Consider the following 25,482-nt stretch of genomic DNA (forward strand, 5'->3'; position numbering starts at 1 on the left):
GCGTCTCCACGGCAACAGCAACAACAACATATAATGCATGCGGCCGGATGTGTGATCCCGTGGGCACTGAGTCGACGGGGAAACACGAAGAACAAGAGACACGTAGAGAAGATGATGCAACACCCTCAGGAGAGAGAATTACATGAGAGACATTGAGGGGCTACACACACATAGGACGTAGGTCTATGTTTAAATATTTAATTATCATGATGATGATTCATTCATTCAACTCATTTTAATATTAATACTAATGTAAATGTCAAGTCAATTGTTAATATCTGTGGTACATTGAATCCCATTTATTGCACGCGAGGGAAATGTTACTCCCGTGTAGAGCATCTATAGCAAAGAATGTCATCAAATGTGCCCACAACTGCACTCAACTCTACCTGCCGGTCATGATGCTTTGTCGTGCCTCACGCTAGGCCTGGGCGATTAATCGAATTTTGATCGCGATTACGATTTTAGCGTCAAACGATCAGAAAATTAACATAATCGGGTTATCCGATTTTTTGTTAATTATTATTATTTATTTTTTTATTATTTTTTAATGATTTATAGAAAGGTCAGAACAGCTGGACACATATCTGTATATCATTTTAGATTGGAACATTTTCTTTTTGACAATTTTGTGTATTTTTTTAAGGCGAAATTTCAAAGTTCTCAGTTGCAACGTTTTTTTTGGGAGAGACATGGTGAAAAAAATACAACACGTTTTCAAACTCAAAGATAATCGTTTGAATAATCGTGATTTCAATATTGACCAAAATAATCGTGATTATGATTTTTCCCATAATCGAGCAGCCCTACCTCACGCTGATGTGACTTCCTATGAACTTCCTAGATTTCTCTAAGCATGGCCTCTCTCCGGGGGCAGCCAGTGTGTGTGCACCAGGAGACGAGATCAGATGGCAGCAGGGAGGCGATGGAAACAGCTGGGCCAGGTAATGGTGGCGGTGGCTGTTTGCTAAGATCACAGACACAACCGAACCCAACCACAGACAGTATACTGAGGACCACCAAAGATACACCCACACACACTCAAACACATGCATACGCTTGAACAGAGAGAACCATACACTCGCGTGCGCACACACACACACACACACACACACACACACACACACACACACACACACACACACACACACACACACACACACACACACACACACACACACACACACACACACACACACACACACACACACAAACAAACATTAAAATCCATTCACACACATAAACACCCATACACTTCAGGTCACACACACACGCACACACATACACAGGCACATATGCTCGAACAAAGAACCATACACACACACAAACACACAGACACGCACACACAGACACCCATACTCAAACAGAGAACCATACGCTCGGGCACACACACGCACACCCCTACACTTGTAGTCACAAACACACGCAAACCCAAACTTCAAATCAATCACATAGACAGTCTCAAGCAAGTCTGTGTACAATTGTCAAACAAATAAAACACACACCAACAGAAACACTCACGCACACACGGACATGCACCGTCACCACACGCAGACATTCATGAAGAAAACACACACACACAGTGAAGCTGCAGGTGTTATGGTCGAAGCATCTGCTAGACTAAACAGAGGAAAGAGGCCCTACACAAATGATGGCGTTTACGGCGTCGCTTGGCTAAGCTATACGTAAGCCTGAGCGCTGAGTGGTCGCCAATTACAGCGCACGAGGCAACCAGGTGGCTAAGTGGCTCGCTCGTGAGTGAAATGACGGTCATTAGCTTAGCGCTCAGACACACACACACACTCACACACGTCGTGTACGCAAACTCGTACCGTTTCCCAGCCAACAGCGCTATAGGCCGTGAGAGCATAGCTGCGGCCACACACCGCGAGACATGACGACGTACGGGAACTGATTAGCCTTTTCGTTGATCTCCCTCCGTCGAGAGAGAGGACAGAGGATGGGAATGAGCTGCTGTGTCCATGGTGATGAAGAGGATGATGGAGAGGAGATGATGACTCTTTTTACATTTCTACTACTCATAGTGTGCACAGAGATGCATTGACCTATATAATTCTCTATACTGTCCATTCCTTTACGCTGAGACACTCCCATGTCCCATCGGGGATGAATGAAGTACGTCTTATTTCATGGATGCCTTTGCAATTGGACACAGTGGTCTGTCTAGTGGGTCCACAAAACAAGGTCTTGATATGATGGGGTTTATAATGTAATGGTCAGAGAGGTCATCAAAGGACCGTGACCTCTGGGTTGAGTTTGATGGGTGGTCCACAGAAGCACGGAGCCCACAGACGTTACCGTCTTGGGGGGGGGGAAATAAATCAATTGTCTCTTCATATCATTGCTCGGACTGGTTCATTTGAAGCAGACATTTACAGTATATTAACTTCCAAAGAGTGGTAAGTGAAACGAAGGGAAGGATGAGCCAACGTTTTTGCCATCTACTTCTTCGCCTCCAGGGGGCGGCATTAATAGATGAATACAGCAGGGGAGAGGGCTTGGGGGCTGATTGTGATTGTGATGGTGGATGTGGGGAGGGGGGGAGGGGTGGGGTAAGCTTTGGAAGGTACCGGAGGATCGGGCACTGTTATCTTAATGAGATCGCCACAGTTCTGAGGACAGTGTGTGTGTGTGTGTGTGTGTGTGTGTGTGTGTGTGTGTGTGTGTGTGTGTGTGTGTGTGTGTGTGTGTGTGTGTGTGTGTGTGTGTGTGTGTGTGTGTGTGTGTGTGTGTGTGTGTGTGTGTGTGTGTGCGTGTGTGTGCGTGTGTGTGCGTGGGCATGGGCCGGTTAAACATGTGCAGACATTACTGTGAGTGTCTGGTATTAAAAGCACATCAAAGTGAACGGGTGACCTTCAGTCCCGGCGGATTGTCTCCCATTTCACAGAATCCCTCGGAGTGAAGGGAACATTCTGGAATATCTTCATTTTCAAAATTCCATGAAGCCCACGAGGTGAGGGCATAAAGGCATATCCCTTTACACATTAAGTTTAATATAAACGTGGATACGGTGTCTTTGTCTCCACTTTGACACACCATTGAAGCACGAAAAGGATTTCTGAATTAACACTGGTTGGTGTTTCTACATTATTAGCATACCTTTTAGGTATCTTGGTCAAGGGTAGGTTACACACAATGGGGATCGAACCCAGTACCTGTCCGTTGGAAGTGGAACTGTACTGCTTGCCCCGGTACTAAACGGTTATTTGCATTGCACAGCATGATTCCTTGCTCATTTCACATCAGAGTTTCCAGTTGAACGTAGCTTCCGGTGGTTGACGATCTGACCCGTTCACTCCCCAAGCCAAAGCAGAACCTCAATAAGGACGTTCACACGTTGGCTTACCTAGCACACCAACTGAGGGAGGACCGGTCTACTCACATCGAGCCTCCCTCGACAACGACGAGGCCTTGACAACAGCCATGGTATCACAAATGACCACAACGGACGATAATTCCTCGTCCTTCCAGCCACGTTGAGAAGCAAGGACGCAAATACACTGCCATATGGCCTTTGTGTTGGAGCCCTTGGGGAAGGCATCTGCAGAGAAATCACCACATTAAGACGGGAGAAGACAGTGGCTTGGTGCTTCCTTTTCAGAAATTAGCGGTTGCTTTGGTAATCTGACATCACGGATCAGTCGAGGCCGAGATAAAACGGGAATATGGGGGAAGGAGATAGAGAAAAGGAGCATTGTTCGTCTGGCTGTCTGTGCCATCCTGATACCACTTTGAAACACTTGAAAGGACTTAACTGTCAATAAGACAGTGCTTTTTTCTAAAACATTAAAAATAAATGTTTTTGTCACCGACCGATAGACTATGTCCTGCAACGCGATCCAGAAATAGCACGTCTGCTTGGCTTATTTTTTCACTAATTAATATTTTTGCTTCCCTCCATTACACACAGTTATTACATATTTAAGTGGTGCTTAAGGCGATAATAAACACATAGATCCCTAAAGACCAAACAAAAGAGTCTCTTTAAATTATGTCATGGTAGGTTTAAGTTTCAAGGCATCCAGAGACACAACACTCAACTGTCAGACCCGGAATCTGGCCTCTCTAGGCCAGGATTTAGGCCAGTTCTTATTGCTGGAGGCCACAGTGCCAACCAATGGAGAAACGTTCACAGTTTACGTCCCACCCACACCCATTGTGGTATCCTCAGCTAGCTTGGAGACAGATTGTTCTACTGACCTTCCAGTCACTGGACATGGAGTCTCTGACCTTTCAGATGCTCATAATGTAGCATGAAATAAATCTTCTCCAATTTTATCATCATTCATCCTAAAGGATTTGCCTAATGATATCCTAGGGATTTTAACTGAAATGGATGTGATTATCCACACTGCTACCCATAACCCTCGACAATAGTAACCGGTAAGAAATTGTTAAGAAATTGATGGAAACACATTTATACACACAGCTCATATTGAGCTAGCATATAATCCAGCTGGACTCATATAAAAATATTAAATATAGCAATACTTAACAGGTTTCATTCAAGATTTAGCTTGAAAGGTTATAGTCACTGGTGAGAATAATCCATAATTTAGAGTGAAATACTGCTTCAGTGGCATACATAATTACAAACCGTAGGCCTTCACTCAGGAAGAAGATGGTGGTAATTGTGACCTTAAGAGGCGAGTGCAGATTACCTCCCGATAGTTGAGGAACCCAAGGGACTACTTTTTCTCTTTCTTTAGGTTTTCTGAGCTAAAAGCACTCTGAGCATAATGTTCTTTGAAAGCGTCCTCCCATACATCTCCCACATTATCTACACACGCGCATGTTAAAGCTTTGTAGCTGGCTCGCCCTCCCCCGACATCTATTATTGATGTCCAAAGAGCCCCATATACCTGCTGTGGAATTGGTTATAGCTGCTGAGATGTAAAGAGCATAGTGGTTGTTGATAGTAGAAGCTGGAAATAGCAGGATCTCCCCTCGGTTGATGGCCGCCCGATGGCCGCCGGTCGTGCGTGGTCGATGAATTGACCGACTCACTTTCAGCTAGCCTGCTATAGCGCTAAATTGTGTGTGAGTGGACTTGATCAATATCACCCAGGCCACGCAATAACCCCCCAATGAGGACAGCGTATTACCTCGACTGAATCTTTAGCATCCGTTTGAATGTTTGTTTGAGTTTAGCCTTCGATGTTGAGTGAGAGAATCTCGTACAGCCTCAGTTCAAAATGTCAACTAAGGCTGACATCTTGTCATGTCCATGTAAACACCTGTGCCAACTGTGTCAGGATTACATTGACATTCAGGGCATTTAGAAGACACTTGTATCCAAAGCGACTTATGCCAACATTGACACACTGACTGCGGTGTCAACCACGCAAGGGGACTGCCACCTCGTCAGGAGCAGTTTTAGGGTTAAGCGTCTTGCTCCATGACGCATCGACACTCATCTAAGAGGAGCCGGGGATCGAACTAGCAACCTTCCGGTTACAAGTCAACCTGCTGTACCTGAGCTAAACCTTACCCAGATTATTATGTCTTGAGGTCAGCATCACAGCGGCAACACAGCGTAGACTATTCTTCAACCTTCATCAATCTCATGACGCTTTTTTGAAAAGTAATTTCAACGTTATTGCAAAGGTGATTTGAAGCCATAGGTCTTCAAGTCTTTAACTCCCACCTTTGACTGATTCAAAAGGATTTCACAGTCAGCCTCTAGGTCAAGTGCCAGCTATCATAAAGCAGTGGGCTGAGTCTCAGGTTCAGAAGATTTCGTATTATATTTACAGTGGTGTGGGGTGTGAGAACGACAGCGCATCAATCATGCTGCAGCCAAGGACAGCATGAGACAAACCATCACGGTTTCGACTCGTCATGGTGCATGCTGGGATATTCGCCAGGATTACCGGTAGAGCACTCACAGTTGACATCATGGAGTCAAGCTCCTAACACAACCGTTAGCTTTATCATTTACTGACTTTATTTTTCAAGTGTTGCGTCTAAAATGTATAGTTTGGGTGCAATAGCCGACGAGGTGCCCGCCGCGAAACAAAAAACGAACATGAAGATAACACGTTGTGTTTATGCCATGGGAACAAACAAGCGACACAAGATAAACACAGAGAATGTCGCACAAACACATGGAGACACAGCACACACCCACGCACACAAACAACCCCCCGCATTCACATAGGCACACGCACGCGCACAACCCCGCATTCGCGTCCACACACACACACACACACACACACACACACACACACACACACAATGCCAGGCTGTTATCTCAACGCGCCAGCCCTGTTCACATTCCCACATCGCTAAGATGTGCGGGTGGTGGTAATGGTGGTGGTGGTGGCGGTGGTGGTGGTGGAGGAGGTGGTGGTGGTGGCGGTGGAGGAGGTGGTGGTGGTGGTGGTGGTGGTGGAGGAGGTGGTGGTAATGGTGGTGGTGGTGGCGGTGGTGGTGGTGGAGGAGGTGGTGGTGGAGGAGGTGGTGGTGGCGGTAGAACAACAGATAGATGCAGCCGACACGGGGTGCCAGTGGTGATACGTTTGTTCCAGGGGCCTCAATGGGACTGTCAGTGTCCTTCACTCCTCCTCCTGTCAGGTATTCACCTCCCCTCCTCACTTCTCCCCTTCCTCCACCCGTTTGTTCTCTCCATCTCCATCGTCTTCCCCCCCCCCCAACTGGTCCTGCGCGCTCCATCCTTTGGCTGCGCGGGCGGAGGCCTGGGAGAGCGCAGGGCCGCATATGCTGACCTACATCTCAGCCGGGACACACAGTAGGAGGAGGAGGAGGAGGAGAAGGGAGGAGGAGAAGGGATATGGGAGGAGGAGCAGGGAGGAGGAGGAGGAGGGAGGAGGAGAAGGGATGAGGTGGAGGAGAAAGGAGGGAGAGATGGAGGAGGAGGAGGGAGGAAGAGATGAGCTGGAGTAGGTTGAAGAGGAGGAAGGTGGGCGATGTGGCAGAAGGAGGAGGAGAGGGAGGAGGAAGGGGGGTCGGATGGAGGATACAGATGGGGAGGAGGAGGTGGAAAAGAAGGAAGAGGATGCAGCTGAGAGAAGAGGAGGAGGAGGAGGAGGAGGAGGAGGAGGAGGAGGAGGAGGAGGAGGAGGAGGGATGGTTTGGGCAAGGGCCACTGCTAGGGCTGTCTACCCCATGGGTGGTGTGGAGAGCGGTCACTGGGCATGGCATAAGGGGGGGGGGGGCGAGTGTGAGGAGGGGGGGGGGGGTCTTCCCTGGGTACACTGTGAGGAGGGGGGGGGTTGGGGTCAGAGAGTGGCATTAAGAGTGCCAACGAAAGCTCTAGAGAGCCAAGCCCACGCGTCTCATGCCTGGGTGGGCATCGGACCCAGCGGGGGATCTGCGAGCAGACGCTAAAGACACCATCATCAAACATTCATCGCTCCACGTGACCCTCTCTGCTCCTTTCCTGCCGCTGCAACGCACACACACTTTTAGCCTCATCCCCCGTCCCGCACACAAACACTGTAGGTTGACCGCATCGTCTTCAGGTGACTGGCTCTACGGTGTGCGGATCGTCACGAAGCGGTGTGTTTGTTTACGGCTGGCCCTCATGTTCTGTTGTGCCGTCTGACCTCATCGTATCACCGCGGGGAGAACCAGTTTTACACGCTCGGCGAATTGAAACTCAAAGGGTCGCTGTTTCCTCTCTTAGGGAAAATACTCACTTTTTTTATTGTTTTGTTATTATTCAGTGATTTTGCACTGAGATGATTTACACGTTAAAGGTGACATATTACACCACCAGGTGTTTGTGTGATTAGCCGTCACATGCCGTTTTGAAAATTTGCCTCTTCTGACATCACAAGTGGGCGTGTCCACCTAGATGTGTGCTGGATAGATCAGTCTACCAGCCTACCCAGTGGACTGTGGCAAACGTTGCTCATCTATCCGTCACACATCTAGGTGGACACTTGTGAAGAGGCAGATTTTCAAAACAGCTTGTGACGGCTAATCACACTCACTCCTGGTGGTATAATATGTCACCTTCAATGAGTAGGTACGGGTGAGGCCTACATGTGCACTGCGGTCATTGAGGTACCGACCAGACAACACACCCTAGCACCACTATCGTGCTCCCCTTCATGTTCCTCCCTGAATGAATAAGAACCTCGTTACAATGAACGGAGGTGAAATGAGGTAATCCGTGTTCGAGGCTCGTGGGGGCTTCACAGGTGATTTAACAACGCTGAGGACTCAGGAACCCCTTTGTGGAGCAGCTCACAGCGTGGGCTGGCCTCGGCCGCCCTGGATAATAGATCTCTCCACATCAGACTCTCAACTTCACACTGGTTAGTTCACACTGGTTCCTGTCCCCAACACTGTCCTGAGAGTGTGTGCGCGTGTGTGTGTGCGTGTGCGTGTGCGTGTGCGTGTGCGTGTGCGTGCGTGTGCGTGTGCGTGTGTGTGTGTGTGTGTGTGTATGTCTATGAGGATTTGCTTTATGACATTTAACCAGTGCTGCTGCTGTATCGCTCTCTATGGAGTGGACCATGGTCCATGGTCTGGACCTAGTCTGGCCGCTCTCCCTCCTGTCTCTCTATGGACCAGACTGGACCTAGTCTGGCCGCTCTCCCCCTCGTCCCCCAGCAGAGTGGACCTCCCCCTCCCATCTGCCCGCTGTCGTCCGTCGGCTGCAGACTCATACCAGTCTGCATGAATTCACTCACTGATGCTCACTGAAACGATGCCCGGGATTAGCCTCTTCCTGTGTCGGTGTGTGTCGGTTTGTGTCTGTGTTTGTGTACGTGGGTGTCTGTATGTATGTGTGTGTGTGTGTGTATATGTGTGTGTGTGTGTGTGTGTGTGTGTGTGTGTGTGTGTGTGTGTGTGTGTGTGTGTGTGTGTGTGTGTGTGTGTGTGTGTGTGTGTGTGTGTGTGTGTGTGTGTGTGTGTGTGTGTGTGTGTGTGTGTGTGTGCGACCGTGCGTGTGTGTAGCTATGTGTGTGAATGTAAGGTGAATGTCTATCTGTCTGTGTGTGTGTGTGTGTGTGTGTGTGTGTGTGTGTGTGTGTGTGTGTGTGTGTGTGTGTGTGTGTGTGTGTGTGTGTGTGTGTGTGTGTGTGTGTGTGTGTGTGTGTGTGTGTGTGTGTTTATATATGTATGTGTGTGTAGTGTGTGTGTCTGATCAGATGTTCAAGGTCAGAACTGTGTATGACAACTGATTATTAAGTGACGACTGTCCCTTTGGTGTCGGTCAGAAGAGGACATATCTTAATGACAATACACAATTCAACAACGAACATAGCCAATCATGGAATTGGGACTGGATTTGGGAAAAGTGCCAACTGTAAATTCACATCAACTCCCATTTGCCTTGTTATTGCCTATCCTGAAATGCTTTCACAGGCACAAAGATGTGCTGTTATGTTGTGATGGATTACAGCAACACATTCAGTAGCTAAAGACACTAGTGCTGCTTCAAATTAATTTTATTTTTAGGTTATACAGCCAGGGCTTTTAATTATACGCATCTCCACAGGGTTTTATGTGGCAACCGACACAGCTACATCAAATACTTTCTGCCAAACTCCTCATGTAAATTACCCATAATACTATCAAAATGGCGATTGCAATTTATATATTTTCTGGCCACTGCCTCATCTAATCAAGTAAACACAGCAACTGTCGGACCAATATTAAGAATAAATTGATAAACAGTTTTTTATCAAAAAACAGTTACAGTTCTCACAGTTCTCACAGTAACTGTTATAACAGCATACCATGTCTGGTTAATGTGCCAACAAGCCAAACTAATCAGACAGATCTATCAACTATCATAGTCTGTTGTTATGCTGAAATCGAAGTAACAATACAATCGACGGAGCAACCATTTTGATGCACTCCAGACGCAAACCTCAAACCAACAAAAGACCCATGGTTATTTAAGCACCCTTCCCCACCATCACCATCACCACCACAGTGTGCACATTTCTTCCATCCAACACACACACCGCTGGGGGGTCAAGACAGAGGCTGGTGGTAATCATTCACACCTGGGCTGGGAAATGAGAACACACACCCCCTCCTGTTGCACCACCTTCAACAGCAGGTGAAGTAAGGCGGTACCCACACCACACCGGACAGGGAGACAGGTTGGAGAAGTGGTGGAGGAAGGGTAACACAGGGTTTGTTAACACCTTGTCAGACAGCGACACACAGAGGGGCGAGGTACGTTCTAAGGCACTATGGTAGAATACGATCGCGTTGACCTTTCCGATCTGCCTTCAATCCTAACACGCCACCGTATGTTCTCTCTGGGAGTATCAGCGAATCAATCAGATGTCACTTTGGATCCAATGCAACTCACGTTGGCCTGTAGAGCAGCTGGTGTGCAGATTTTTTTATTTATTTTATTTTATTTAAAGCCCCTCTAAGATGTGCATGTGCATGGCATCCCTTTTTTGTTGTAATTTCCTGCAGTTTCATGCCCGGGCATCAAAGAGAGCACAGCTGTGTCACCCCATGCTTTAATCTATTCAGCCTGTGCATCTGTGTTCTCTGCCTTACACTACGTCATTAGTTGCCCACAAACACGCGTGTGTGTGTGTGTGTGTGTGTGTGTGTGTGTGTGTGTGTGTGTGTGTGTGTGTGTGTGTGTGTGTGTGTGTGTGTGTGTGTGTGTGTGTGTGTGTGTGTGTGTGTGTGTGTGTGTGTGTGTGTGTGACTGACACACATGCTCATATGTGGACCCGCTTGCAGCCTTGCCCACAAGATTGTGTTTAGTATCTGCGAGTCCCTCTGTAAACACACACACACACACACACACACACACACACACACACACACACACACACACACACACACACACACACACACACACACACACACACACACACACACACACACACACACACACACTATATTTGTATTTGTGCTGTGCCTGAGGTTGCACTGGGTCTTGAACTGAAGACAGCGCTAAGACATCACATCACAGCCCCCTAATCTATGTGATAGTCAAGAGTCCGAGCAGGGCTAAATTTAGGCCTGGGACTGACCCAGCCCCCCCCCCCCTCCCTGATGAGGAGATGCCTAGTCTCAGGGGAGAATTAGGAAGAGCAGAAGGAAAGGAGGAGAGTTGGAGGAGAGGAGAGGAAGGGGAGGAGGAGACGGCAAACGCCTTGAGTCGCCCTGGGGCTGCTAGAACCCAGTCTGTTAAAACAGTAAGTCACACAGAAAACAACACACAACAAAACACTGTTTGTTTGTTTGTTGACAGGAAACACATCAGCTGGTAAGACTGTTTCATCACAGCCACAGTGTTCTGTGTTGACTCAAATTTAGTACACTGGCTTTAGTTGCACAAAAGATCGTCTCTGGACACTGGGCAGAAATATCATGACGGGCGTGTTTTATTTTTCGTGTTTGTTTTGTTTTTTTCTCCCTGTAATGCTATAACGCTAATATTAGCTCAGGGTGGATTCTCTTCACTCACGTAAATTGCTGTCAAGTGACCGAGTGAACAGAGAAAGCCATCCATTCTCTGTAATTAGCGGAGGCACTGGCGGCGATGTTGTCTTCTGCTGCTGACCAAATGGATTCCTCTCATTAGGTCAGAATAAATGGGATTCCTAAGCACACACTGTTGGGTCAACACACACACACACACACACACACACACACACACACACACACACACACACACACACACACACACACACACACACACACACACACACACACACACACACACACACACACACACACACACACACACACACACACACACACACACACACACACACACACACACACTTGTCGCCTTCGAATGAGTCTCAACTAAGGTGTGCGGTAGTTACTCTAGTCCGACCTTGGGAAGATAAATCGCCCCCAGACACAGTTTAAACTGAATATACATACTGCATATTGCATGTAAGGCTCGGTGATTAGCCTGGGGAGAAGGGGAGGGAGGGGGAGCCATCAGAAAAGAGGAAGTTTGGGGCTGGTTGGATGTGAGCTTTTTTTTTAACTCTTCCATTACCATTTGGAGTAGCGGAATCGGTGGGGATTACTTCATGAGCAGTTGATGGAGAGATCGTAACAGTACACGTATTCAATAGGGTGTAAGGCAGTGAAATCGATACACTAAATATCGGGATTTTAGTATTTACTATTTTATAGCAACTCCTGGCGCATGGTTTACACATGGTTGCCAAAACTCTCAGGACTTGTAGTATCGTATTAATCTCCCCTATAACAGTATTGGGACCCTAAATGACTGAGCCAATCAGTCATTTAACATTCCTAATATTTTTATAATGAACTTAAAAAAAAACGAATTATGCTGCAAAATATTCCAATGCATCCCAATGCTATAGAATCCTAATGCATCGCGATATATTCCAATCGTGACCCTTGCTTCGTGATGTGTATCACGTTGCCCAGATTCTTGCCAGTAGCCTAGCCAATAGCCATCCTTAATATTCACACTCTCTCAGTGTCTTCTGAAGTCTCTCCAAGGGTTCGGAGGGTAGGGGAGGGGAGGGTAGAGAAGGAGAGGGTGGTGGGGAGACTCGGGAGACCGGGGAGAGTTTTGTGATGCTACAAATTGAGGCGGTAATGAATTAATGTTCCCTTTTCATGTCTTTACGCTTCAGAGAGATCCCATCTCCGTGGTCTCGGGGTAACAACAGCACAACAGCAGAGTGCATAGAGCGGCCCCTCGCCTCCTCGCTCGGGGGATAGACGTTATATTATTCACGCTGGCAGTGATGAGATACGATTTATCGGACAAGCGTCACGTCGGCCGACTTGAGAAGTGTACGTTCATTGATCTTTGCTCTGTTTCTTTATTTGTTTCATTCTTTCTTTTTAATTTACATCGCATTAGCAGATGCTTTTTATCCAAAGCTATTTAAAAGTGAGGCTGAAAAACAATCAAAGCATGGGTCTCTAAAATCAATATTTGGGTAGCTACAACAATGTGTAAGTGCTGCACGAGCAAGTTTCATAACTGGAAAGAGTGCAGAAAAGCTTCACACTTTAGTGTGTGTGTTTCCACTAAACTTGTGTCGACTACACAAGTTTATTTTTTTTTTTTAAGGTATAAAACCTTATAATGTTGACTTTAGATTAAACTACACTCTTGAATTTGTTTTGACGAAATTAAATATGATAAAATGTATGAAATAGGCAGTAAGTGTAAGAGAAAAATAACGCATATCTAATCTGTTTCAGAGAAGAGCGAATGCAGTGCAACGGTCATGCCAAGTCATTTTAGATAATATCCTTAATTGCTCTGTAATATAGGCTAGCCTACTTAATGGGAGCGTCGCCAGATATAGAAAGCCACTGCAGTAAGAGTCAAAGGCTTACAGAGGAACGAAGACAATAGAACATCATCTACAGTTTCAAGACAGAGCAGTTTTAAAATCCTGCACATTCTTATAACAGATATCATCTTAGAACAAATCGATGCAGGAGGAAAATTAATGTGAATCTCAGAGCACAATAAAATCATAGGAAGTAACATAAATAGCATAGGACACTATAGGGAAATTGTTGTGTAACCTTTTGGATGAAAATATGTAAGGCAACTACCGGCCCTCAAGTCAAGATAACATAAACACCAAACCAACATTACTTATCCAAAACATATTTGACAATAAATAGTCAAACAATAAAGTCTGCTACAATACACTTTTTGCTAGCTAGTTTTATGCTAGCAAAACAAACTGCTCCACTAACTGAGAATAATGGCTATGGATGTTAAGTGATAACATGAGGAGTATATCTACTGTTCCAGCTCCAGCAGCTGCTCCCAGTTCTCTGAAGAGAGATTTTGTTGGCCACAGAATGGAGAAAAGTTGACAGGTAGAACAAATTGTTTCAGGACTGTCCAGGCTAAATCATTGCACAGAACAATGCGCCTGGGTAAGAAAACTATAGGCTACTAGGACTTCTCAGGGTTGGGTATTGTTAGCAGTAGCGAAGACACTTGTTATTGAGGTGTATCTATACCAGCATCATACATGTAACAAAACTAAAATTAGGGCTGAACGATCTTGGGAAATAATCTAATCACGATTATTTTGACCAATATTGTGATTGCGATTTAATGTGCGATTTTTCTAATTTATTAAATTCCTTATGTTGTATATTATTCACTAAAAAATAAATAAACATTCTTTAGTATGACCAACACAACATTGGAAGCAGTCAACACATAAAAGCTGCTCTTTCAGTTAGGCCAGGCCGATGTGTTGAGATTAATTTATATTATAAACGTCTTTATTTAACTATTGAATTGTAAAATAAAAATACAAATAAATGAATCGTACTGATTTCCAGTCAGTAACGGTAACAAATAATCTTTCTTTTATTAATTTTTTCGCAGCTCTTGCGATTTGCATATCGCATTCTATTACATTGCGATTTCAATTTGAATTCGATAATCGTTCAGCCCTAACAAAAATGTATGTTTGGTTCTATGATAACACCTCTGTGAAAGGGACTACTATTGTCTATAATGCTGATATTTACTTTTTGCATTTACGTTTCTACGCTCTCTACAAATATTGCAACATTGCCTTCGTATATTATACTCATATTGTGTATATTATATTTCCGTGTATTTCTGGTCGTTTTTATAAATTCTTACTACTGTGCTGTACAGTTTGGGGGATCGAACCCGGGTCTTTTTGGCTCGGAGTCAAACAGGCTGGCACTATCTTTCCCCACCCCCTTATGGGGCAATATAAAACCATCAGTTATTCCGTGATCCCCTGTTGAGTGACAAGTCAGGCACAAATGGGCGGGGCATTAGAATAGATTCAGGAGAGTTCCCATGCATCAGGATAAACAACAGATTCCAGCTACGTTCAAACAGGCAGCAGGGTGGAGCGAAGCTACACACAGCAACAGGCTTTCTAACCAGTTCCTATATAAACAGGCTTCGCCTTAACAGCGATCACATTGGTATCAAGCTCCCAGTGGTTACTAGACAACGGTTGAGTAGACAGGGAAAGCAAAAGCACGCAGCCTACTTGACACCTGCACATATTTAGAGCTATGTTACCTTGACACGTTCACTCGCACACATGCTCGAAATGCCTCCTACCAATGCTGCACCACAAAACTGCTACCTCCCACGAGTCCTGTCCGTCAGGCGTTTTCACACACACACACACACACACACACACACACACACACACACACACACACACACACACACACACACACACACACACACACACACACACACACACACACACACACACACAGCCAAAAACTAAAATAAGAGCATGTAGAGATATACACTCACAGGCCTCCCACCCACCACATACACAAACTCACACATATACGACAAATCCGTACTCTCCCCCTTTCTCTTTCTCTCTTCCTTTCTCACACACATGCATGCACACACGCAAACAGGCACACACACACACACACACACACACACACACACACACACACACACACACACACACACACACACACACACACACACACACACACACACACACACACACACACACACACACACACACACACACTAACAATTGTGTCTACCCTGAGCCAGAGTGACTGGATAAGGCCGGAGGCTGGATGACAGGGCAGTGAGATCAGGGCCCAGCAAGGCTTAAGGGAGCGCCAGGGCCAAGGCTACAGCTCAGGGGCAAGCCATTGCCAGGCTCAGGCTATGGGGAGGGCTACCGGTAGGCTAAGGCTAAGGGGAGCCAAGGCTAAATGGGGGGCAAGGGGCAGGCTCAGGCAAAGTGGGGGGCCAGGGCCATGCTATGGCTAAGGCTAAGGCTAAGGCCAGGGCCAGGGCCAGGCTAAGACTAAGGGGAGGGCCAGGGCCAGGCCAAGGCTAAGGCTAAGGGGAGGGCAAGGCATGTGGTGGGGCAAGGGCCATGCTATGGCTAAGGCTAGGACCAGGGCCAGGCTAAGGCTAAGGCCAGGACCAGGTCCAGGGCCATGCTATGGCTAAGGCTAAGACCAGGTCCAGGGCTAGGCTAAGGCAAAGACCAGGGCCAGGCTAAGGCTAAGGCCAGGACCAGGTCCAGGGCCATGCTAAGGCTAAGGCTAAGACCAGGTCCAGGGCTAGGCTAAGGCAAAGACCAGGGCCAGGCTAAGGCTAAGACCAGGGCCAAACTAAGGCTAAGGGGACAGCCAGGGCCCAGTCTAGGGTGAGGCATCAACAGAGTCAGCAGAGGCGGGCGCCGTGGGGGCATGGCTGGGCGCCGGTCAGGTTCCACTTGGCCCCTCATCGGGGCCCTGGGGTGGTGCTCACCCTGGACCCACAAATACACACGTCAAGTCAGGCAAACACACACGTGTAGGCACAGCGGATACACATACAGACGCATGTTTTCCCATAACAAGCAAGAAGGCTAGCCGGGACTAGGTTTCTACGACTGCAGGGCGAACCTTGACAGCAAAGAATGGCTTTATCAAGAACACACACAGATGCACACATGTGCAAACACACACACACACGTCACACACACACAAACAAATGAACAAACACACACACACGGACTGCTGAAAATATTGGTTATAGTGGAACTTGTATATTGAACAAATTCCCATTGTAATGCTTTTATTTGTGTTTGTTTGTGTGTATTTGTCTCTCTCTCAAACACACACACAGGCGATCACACACACACACACACACACACACACACACACACACACACACACACACACACACACACACACACACACACACACACACACACACACACACACACACACACACACACACACACACACTGAATCATACAGGAAACACAAGGGAGGCCATATTTTTCATCCCTCAACAAAAGCATGAAATCCAATAATATGGCAGAAAAGTGTCGCGAGAAGGTGAGGCTCTGTTGTTCACCTGCGGCATTTAGAGGAGCTATTGTTGGTATCGAACAGTGCTCACATAGTGCTCAATAAACAGGCGCCAACACTTTATATAACACTACATTCACTCATATAGCAATAGCAACTCATAGCAAGAGGGAACTATATGAAAACAGGTGGCCAAAAACCGACTGACAAACAGACAGAAAGACAGATAGAGAGGAAGGACAGCAGAAGGGGAGACCTAACAGTCAGGCCAGGCGTCACAGACAGGCAGACCGACAGACAGACAGACGGTGAGAACTAACAGTCATGCCAGGCGTCACAGACAGAAAGGATCGGCTGGCGCGTGTTCTGTGTTTGCCTCTTCAGTGACTCTCACTGTCCTGCAAACCTCCTCTCCCCGACTCTCTTCCTCATCATGTATTCTCTCCCTGCTTCCCCCGGTGACCCCATTTTTACTCTTTCTTTCCCTCTCTCTCTTCTTTCCTTTCCCTTCTCTCTCTTTCCTCTTTCGTGATATGCTCCCATTTTTCCTCACTCCTGGGAGAATGTGTATCCACCTCCACCTCTCTCTCTCTCTCTCCCCAATCACATCTGTCACCCTCTCACTCTCACTCGCCCTCCTCCCTCTCACCTCTTCCCTCTATCTCCCTTCCCCAAGTCATGTCTGGCTTACCTTGTCACATCTCTCCTTATCCTCTCTCATCTCCTCCTCCTAACTCTTTTTTTCCTCTCTCTATTTATCTCGGCCTTCAACCACCCCCCCCCCCCCCCCCCCTCGTCTGTTTTGTACTAGAACGGTCAGCGCTTAAACTGTCGAACGAGTCTTCGAAAGCCCCCCCCCCATAATAAAGACGCCTTCTCCATTGGCTCAGATGCTTTGGTCCCTCACAGGTGTAACATGTGTGACCCCCCCCTGCATCAAAAATACCATGGACTGGACGACATTTAGAGTGCATTTCTAACTCATGGCCACTGAAAGTGTTTTTACAATATTGCCTAACATGCACCCATTCATGTAGACATTCAAACACTGGCGGCAGTGTCAACCAGCTCGTCGGGAGCAGTTAGGGTGAGGCGCCTCGCTCAGGGACACCTCGACGCTCAGCTAGGAGGAGCCGGGGAATCGAACCAGCAACCTTCCGGTTACCAGCCGACCCGCTCCTCCTCCTGGTTCACCATCGTACTCCAATTCAGCTGTTCAAACAAACAATTCATTTAGGATGATGGAGCATTGACACCTGCAGATAGAGTCATTCTTAAGGACTGAATTGTGATAATAAAACAATGAAAGATGCGATGGGCGTAAAAGTTGAGCACAACCTAGAGTGATATTCTTGTTGAGGCCAACAACTCCCCCTTACTCTTATATAATGGTGAATTTTGGTGTAGGAAAACCAAGAAACAGGAGAATGCGAGACATTACTATATACCACCTATATGGAATTATGATTACAATACAAATTAGAGACACACTTTCTTAATACCAGGCACATACACACATACACACACCCACACACACACCCACACAATGGATGGTTAATTGCTAACCTAACACCGACTAGTATCATTCAAACAGGAAGTCAGACATAAAGCCGAACAGATATATTATTCAGAAAACAGAAGGCACGTTTCTATGCTAGGTGATGACTTCAGAAGCTACATCATAATTGCCATTGCTGCAGGCTGATGAAATGCTGTTGCTTCAGCAGCCTAACAAAGGCCTATATACCAACTCATTGCACTAAGCTATTTAACCATCTTCATTCTCAACCCACAATGAAAAAAGCTAGCCATATTATAACTATGTGGGTCAAATATGGGTTAGTTAACTTTCACCTTCGAGGTACAGGTGTGTAGTCCTATAAAGCTATTACACTTCATAATAGCGAATCATCATGTTGTATTGACAAGACGTGTGACTAACGTGGGGGAATATATGGCCCTACTGACACATTTAACGGTTTTGTGTAATATATGGTCACCTCTATTAATAGAGTTACCGCTGGGGCGATTATGGGAAACCCCAGCACTGAAGGCCTAAACACCACTTTTCATTTTCGTCTGGTCATTCTAATCCATGAGCCACATTACAACTTGAAAACATGAACACATCTGGTGGTCCCCTTACCTGGCCTACATTAGCTGTCCGCCCTCACACTGTAATCACCTAAAATAACACGGCCGTCTGGCTCCATAGATCTTGCGCTACGAAGGACTGTCAACAAACGTCATTTAGCTATGATGTCCTCCCCGATAATGATTTAATTTAATGCAATTTACGGCAGCAGGCTGCACGAATGCATATCAAACCCACCGCCATAAAGGCCTAAAAATATTGGCATAATGTAAAGGTGTGATGGCCAATACCAAGGACAGCGGTAGATGCACGGGCAGCCTGCAGCCATGACAGACATAACGTGCAAATGACAGATCAATCTCAACGCGACTGTAAACACACACATGTACATTCCGCTTGAATGACACTGCTGTTTCTCTGCTAGGGATTTAAACCCCGGATAGTAGCGCGTAAAGCATCAGACAAGCGTTTTGCGGCTGGAGAGCGCTTCTGTGTTTGCTTGCGTTGAGCAATCGCATGTAAACGCAAAAATAAACGTCGTATTTATATGAATGCAATCGGACCTACCTGGTGTCTTGGGGGGGGGGTCGACGTGCTTACATGTCCCGTGGATTTTTCTTGGATTATTTTCCCCTTGTAGTGTTAGCACTGTGGCGGGCACCGTTATGTGTGTGCCAGCGCCATGTTATTATGAGCCAGTGCTGTGGAAGTGCACGGTGCTGTGCTGTGTGTGGACGGCGGTGGGCTACATCCGGGCTGTCGAAGGAGAGCGAATGAGCGCTGTTGATTTCCGACCGCCACCACGGAGGATACTGGCGCTCTGAGCGTTGAGCACCTGTGCTTGGATTTTAGCACTGTTCGGCTACACACACACACACACACACACACGCACACACACATTCACACACGTACACAAACGTACACTCGTACAAGCACACACATAAGTGCGCACGAACAGACACAGACACACACACAAACACACACACACACACACACACACACACACATATGCAAGAAAACTTGCGCGCGCACACAATCACACGCACGCATACGCGTGTGTGTGATTGTGTTATGAGGAGGTCCTCCCACACTAAAGGAAAACATAATATCCCATATAATTTTAAAATTGCAAAGATTTAATCTGATCTTATCTAATAGGAGACTATTCTTTCCGAATAATACCTATGTAATACAAATGTGTATTTTGAAACCCAAGGACATGATATCAAAGGCAGGTAATAACCCCAAAACATTACAGGCGGTATCAATCGTTTAATAAATTCAGAGTGAGGATGTGAACATAGGTTATGTCACTCACTCATTCATATGTATGGGTGGATGGATACCCAAATGAATGCATGAGGGAGGACTCTGGCCTTCAAGCCTTTGATAGAGATTGTCGGCTCTTTTAGTTAATGAAGTTCAAGTTCAAGTTCAAAATACTTTATTGTCCCCCAATGGGGCAATTTGTTATGCAGTAGATAGTATACAAATCCAAGTCACACACAATCACAAACACACACACACACACACACACACACAATTAAAAACACAATACAATCAATAAATAGTAGTAAAAAAATATAGAAAAATATTAATAATAAACATATTATATACATATATATAATGTCCAAAAGTGTGAGTTGGGGGAGGGAAGATGTTATCTGCGGTTCTTTCTAGAATTTAGAAGTAGGGAGTTTAAAGCGTGATCCGGATGGCAACGTCTGAAATTCAACCTGTAAGGGATGAGAACTATTTGACAGGATAGAGTCAACCCTTTTTAGCATCTGCTTTTGATAAAGTTCCGCCAGGCCTTTCTGCTTAGAACCTGTGATATGGCTGCTCACCTTAATTAACTTGGAAAGGGAGTTTTTTTTGTTTTACGGTGATAGACCCATACCAGAAGATTAAGGAGAAGGTGACAACTGACTTAACAATGAACTCCATTTCTTCAATGTCTTTGGTTCTGTTTAACTTGGCACCTCCTTCATCTTACTTGGCCACAGGTGCAGTTCCTTCAAGGCCTGGACACGTGGAAGACCAACCACACATGTATATGGGTAACACATTTGTACTCTTTGTGTACCAAACAAGTACACATTTGTTTGTGTACATCAGCACCAGGCTACCAGAAAATATGACAGAATGCAACCAAAGAACATCACACCCAACGCAGATTTGAACACACACACACACACACACACACACACACACACACACACACACACACACACACACACACACACACACACACACACACACACACACACACACACACACACACACACACACAACATATTTCAGACCTTCTATGACAAACGTTGGAAGTCTTGTACAGAAGCAACTCATCCACTTTCTTCCCCGTTAGCCTGTTAGCTCGGTTATGTCCATTTCAGTGGAGGAATGCAAGTGCTGTCTTTAAACGCTGGCAACCCCCCTTTGGGCTCACAACTATTTCAGGCTGTAGCTGTCTTATGCGCCCCCCCCCCCCCCCGCCCACCCACCCAATCCCTACCCCCTCCCAGCACCCCCTACCCGCCCACAGCAGCTTCATGCTAGAATAGGCCCATTCCTATTGGTCCACATTCAAAAAGAAATGACTAAAACACAGAACTCCTGAGGTGGCGGATGGTAGTAAGGACAACCTGTCAATCAAAGTTTTGGTCAAGTGGAGGGGCGGGACCAGGCAATTATGAGAAAACAGCGGGCATTTTCATTTCAGTGTTCGATATGGGGACTAACCTGCTGGGCTGCACGCGTTATGTCTCTGTCCGGGGACCCATGCTGTGAAGGGTATTATTAAAACCGTCAGCTGCAGATTTGTTTTCAGTAATGGAAAATGGCATTAGCTCTCACAGCAGAGACCAGCATCGGCGCGGTTGTAATGTTGACAGTGTGTCTTTGGGTTTTAAAATGGTTATGTCATTCATAGTATGATTATATATTAATTACTATGATGATGCGAGTGGATCATGGAGTGGATGCTGTCTGTTGAATGTATGTGTATAGAGATCATCAAGCGGGTCATTTGGTTGCGTTTATCTTTTGCATATAACGCATAGTAGACCAGCCCACATGACAGTCGGCTTTTAAGTACCCGATAGCCCCACCGTCTGGCGGACTGCGGTACTGCGCGGGTTGTCCCTGAAGTGTATGGACAGATTTGGGCTGGATCATGAGTCAAGACAGATCTGCAAGAATAAACCTCAGACACACTTATGACACTGCGTTGACCTTAAAGTGGTCCAGATATGATACTATTAACACATACACACACACACACGCACACTACTCTCTCCCCTACATATGAGGTTGTGAAGCCCTGCTGCTGTCCCCATGGCAACAGCAGCAGCATTATCCGTTTCTTTGAAACATCAGTCCCTCTCTCTCCACATCTCTCTCCCCCCGACATCTGTCACCCCCTGTCTCTCATACCCCCCACCCCCCCCCCTCCCCTATCTCTCACCCTGCTGCCTCTCCTCGTCCCTCTCCCCCTTCCCTTCTCTCTCCCTCTTTCTGATGAAGACTCTCCTTCTTCATCACCCACTTTGTGGGAACCAGCTCTTTGTCGTTTAAAACGACCAATCAAGTTTGCTACTCCTGTGAATCCGATGATTCACCTCTGTCCTGAAACAATCTTTTTGGACTCATTCCAGAGTTATATTCATATTTATAATGGGCTGGAATCTTAGTTAATGAAATAAGATATCATTATAGAGCCATTTTTCACTGATCTTGACCCAGAACCCAGGACTTACTTAAAAAAAGAAGAGTATGGAAGAGAGCGGGAGAGCGAGAGCGAGAGCGAGAGCGAGAGCGAGAGAGAGAGAGAGAGAGGGGAATCAGGAGGCTGCTGATTAGAGAGTGTTGGAACAAGGCCCAGAGCTCGTCGGAGGGTAATGCCACTGCTCCTCCTAGGATGCTATCGTCTGCCTAACAACAGCATGTCTTATCAGTGTCTTGGCTGTGCTTTTTAAACAGCTCTACCATTGGTTCAAACAAAAAAACTTGACTAAAACAAATGTTATAGGACGGTTTGGACATTGAATGGATTATTATGTATATTTTTACCATTAAATATTTAGCAATTTAACAGACACTTTTATTCAAAGTGCCTTACGGTGAATTCAGATCCATGTCATGTATGAGCAAGTATAGGGGATAGGGGAATGGTGTTCAATGATGCCTGCGTGCACCGCGGACATAGGGATCCAACCCGATTGGCCTGGAGTCAATTACCTCAATCACTGGGTATATTATAATATGGAAACGATTCTATCCAGTACATGTATAATATCCCCCTCCATAACTCACCAGACACCCCCAAGAGCTGGGCTTCTGGCCTTCTGCTCTCTGTGCGTCCAGTTAATTTCATCACCGAGCAATTACCGAGATCCACGCCTTCCCGGCTTGCGGCGGATGAGCAGAAAAACAAAAGAATTACGTCATCTTTCCTTGAATGAAGAAAACCATGCACACTCGTAGGAAAAAAACGTTGCCTGCAAAGATTCATGGAAAATTGAGGAGTCGTCAAGTCAAACGCAGACGCACGCACACACAAACAAGACAACAACCAGATGTCCCATAAACGGCCAAAGTAATTAGTTAGCGTTATCATATGTGTGTGTGTGTGTGTGTGTGTGTGTGTGTGTGTGTGTGTGTGTGTGTGTGTGTGTGTGTGTGTGTGTGTGTGTGTGTGTGTGTGTGTGCGTGCGTGTGTGTGTGTGTGTGCTTGCGTGTTCTTGCTTTCCTGTCTTTGTGCGTGCGTGTGCGTGTGTATGAGTACCGCAGCGTTTGCCCACCTAGGTCACGCTACTAGACGCTATCGGTTCATGAAGAATGAATAGCCGTAAGTGCATCTTCTCCTCGTGTAGCCCACACCATGACGTCGTCTTCGTCGCTCAAACCACGTGGTGTCAGTGTAGAGTCGAGCTGCCGTAACTTACGCATGCTGCCGGCAGGGCCCCCTTGTTTGCGTTTTTAGCGATTTTTTTTCTCCCTTTTACAAGGAATTGTAAACGAGCGAAGTGGGCCATTAATTCACATTCAGGGTATTCATTAAGGGTTTTTTTTTAAAAGAAAAGCTAAGGAAAGCCAGCCTAGTAAATAGCCTATAAACAATAGACATAGAAGGAGGAGTTGAAAAGGTCAAAGCAACTAAAAGGTCAAACATGAGCATCCTATATGCCTAACGTCGTGACGTCACATAGCAATGAGCATTGGCATGTCAGTTATTATGTTACTTACTACTAACCTCTTCATTTATAAAGATGAAAATTAGGCCCATAAAAACATAACTCACTCAGGGACTCATTATTGTGCAAGAGGCAAGGCAACTGTGGCTTTTATTATTTCAAACCTGACCCCTAAACCTGCATGAAACAAATTGTTTTATTCTACAATTTGGACGTGGCCTTTTGAGTCAAACATGAGCAAATTAACAACAAAATGGCTGCCATTACGCTTAGAATTTCGTGTATGACAAGTTTAGAAGGTCGTTGAATCGCTCACATTTTTTGGGCCACATATTGGTTAATGTCATTAGCCTGGAAAGACAAAAGACACAGTTAGCCTACAAGTTGTGTTTTGTGTTAGCCGGTTGCCCTGGACACTAGGGTTTATTCAGTTCAGTTTGACCACAGTTACCTCATCACCATCTTTCACCTTTTCTTCAGTAAAATTTAAATGGCGGATATTAGGTTTGTTATCTATCATCTGCATACTGTGGTAAGAACCAGTAGCGCCAGAGCAGCTAAGCTAAAAAAATATTTTTTTCCATATAAAAAGGGAAATGATGCTTCTCTCAAGGTCTGCAGTAGTTGTTTAACTGTCACGCCTTTGCTCTAGTCAAATATGTGTCCCATGACACACAAGCAGGAGACATTGAGCATTGTTTTGCTGGAGAGCCAATGAGCATGAGTTAAGAGAGTACATCGCAGAGTATTCGTGTTTTAGTTTTAGCTACCCTTAACAGTTGAATATTTATGGTATATATACAGTGTATACTCTCACACAAAAACACACAGACATGTGCGCATGTGCACGCGTGTGCACACACACACACACACACACACGCACGCACGCACGCACACACGCACGCACGCACACACACACACATACACACACACACACACACACACACACACACACACACACACACACACACACACACACACACACACAAAAGAGATAAAAACAGGGTCAAAACATAACAGAAACATAATTCTATAATCATTCATAAACACAGTCATCCCATGCATTATTGGCATGACAGCATTTTCTATAAGGGTGTGATTTTTATTGTGCGCAATGGATTAGGGGAGGGAGGAGGGGCTAAATGCAGCGAAGACCCAGGGCTATAAAAGAGTGTGTGTGTGCGTGTTGTGTGTTTGACAGCAGAGAAAATAACCCAACAACGTCCACACCTGTGAGCCTGAGACAGCGTAAAGGTAAGCCCCTCTCCGAATGACTGTAACTGGCAATCTGAATACAATGCAATGACTAAGTGTGGCTTTAAAATAAAACAGTTGGTTACGCAAATAAAGGGGAACTACGATGTGCTGTGCTTCCGCTTGTACAAAGGCAGC

This window comes from Gadus macrocephalus, chromosome 21, assembly GCF_031168955.1.
Source record: "Gadus macrocephalus chromosome 21, ASM3116895v1".
Classification (NCBI taxonomy): domain Eukaryota; kingdom Metazoa; phylum Chordata; class Actinopteri; order Gadiformes; family Gadidae; genus Gadus; species Gadus macrocephalus.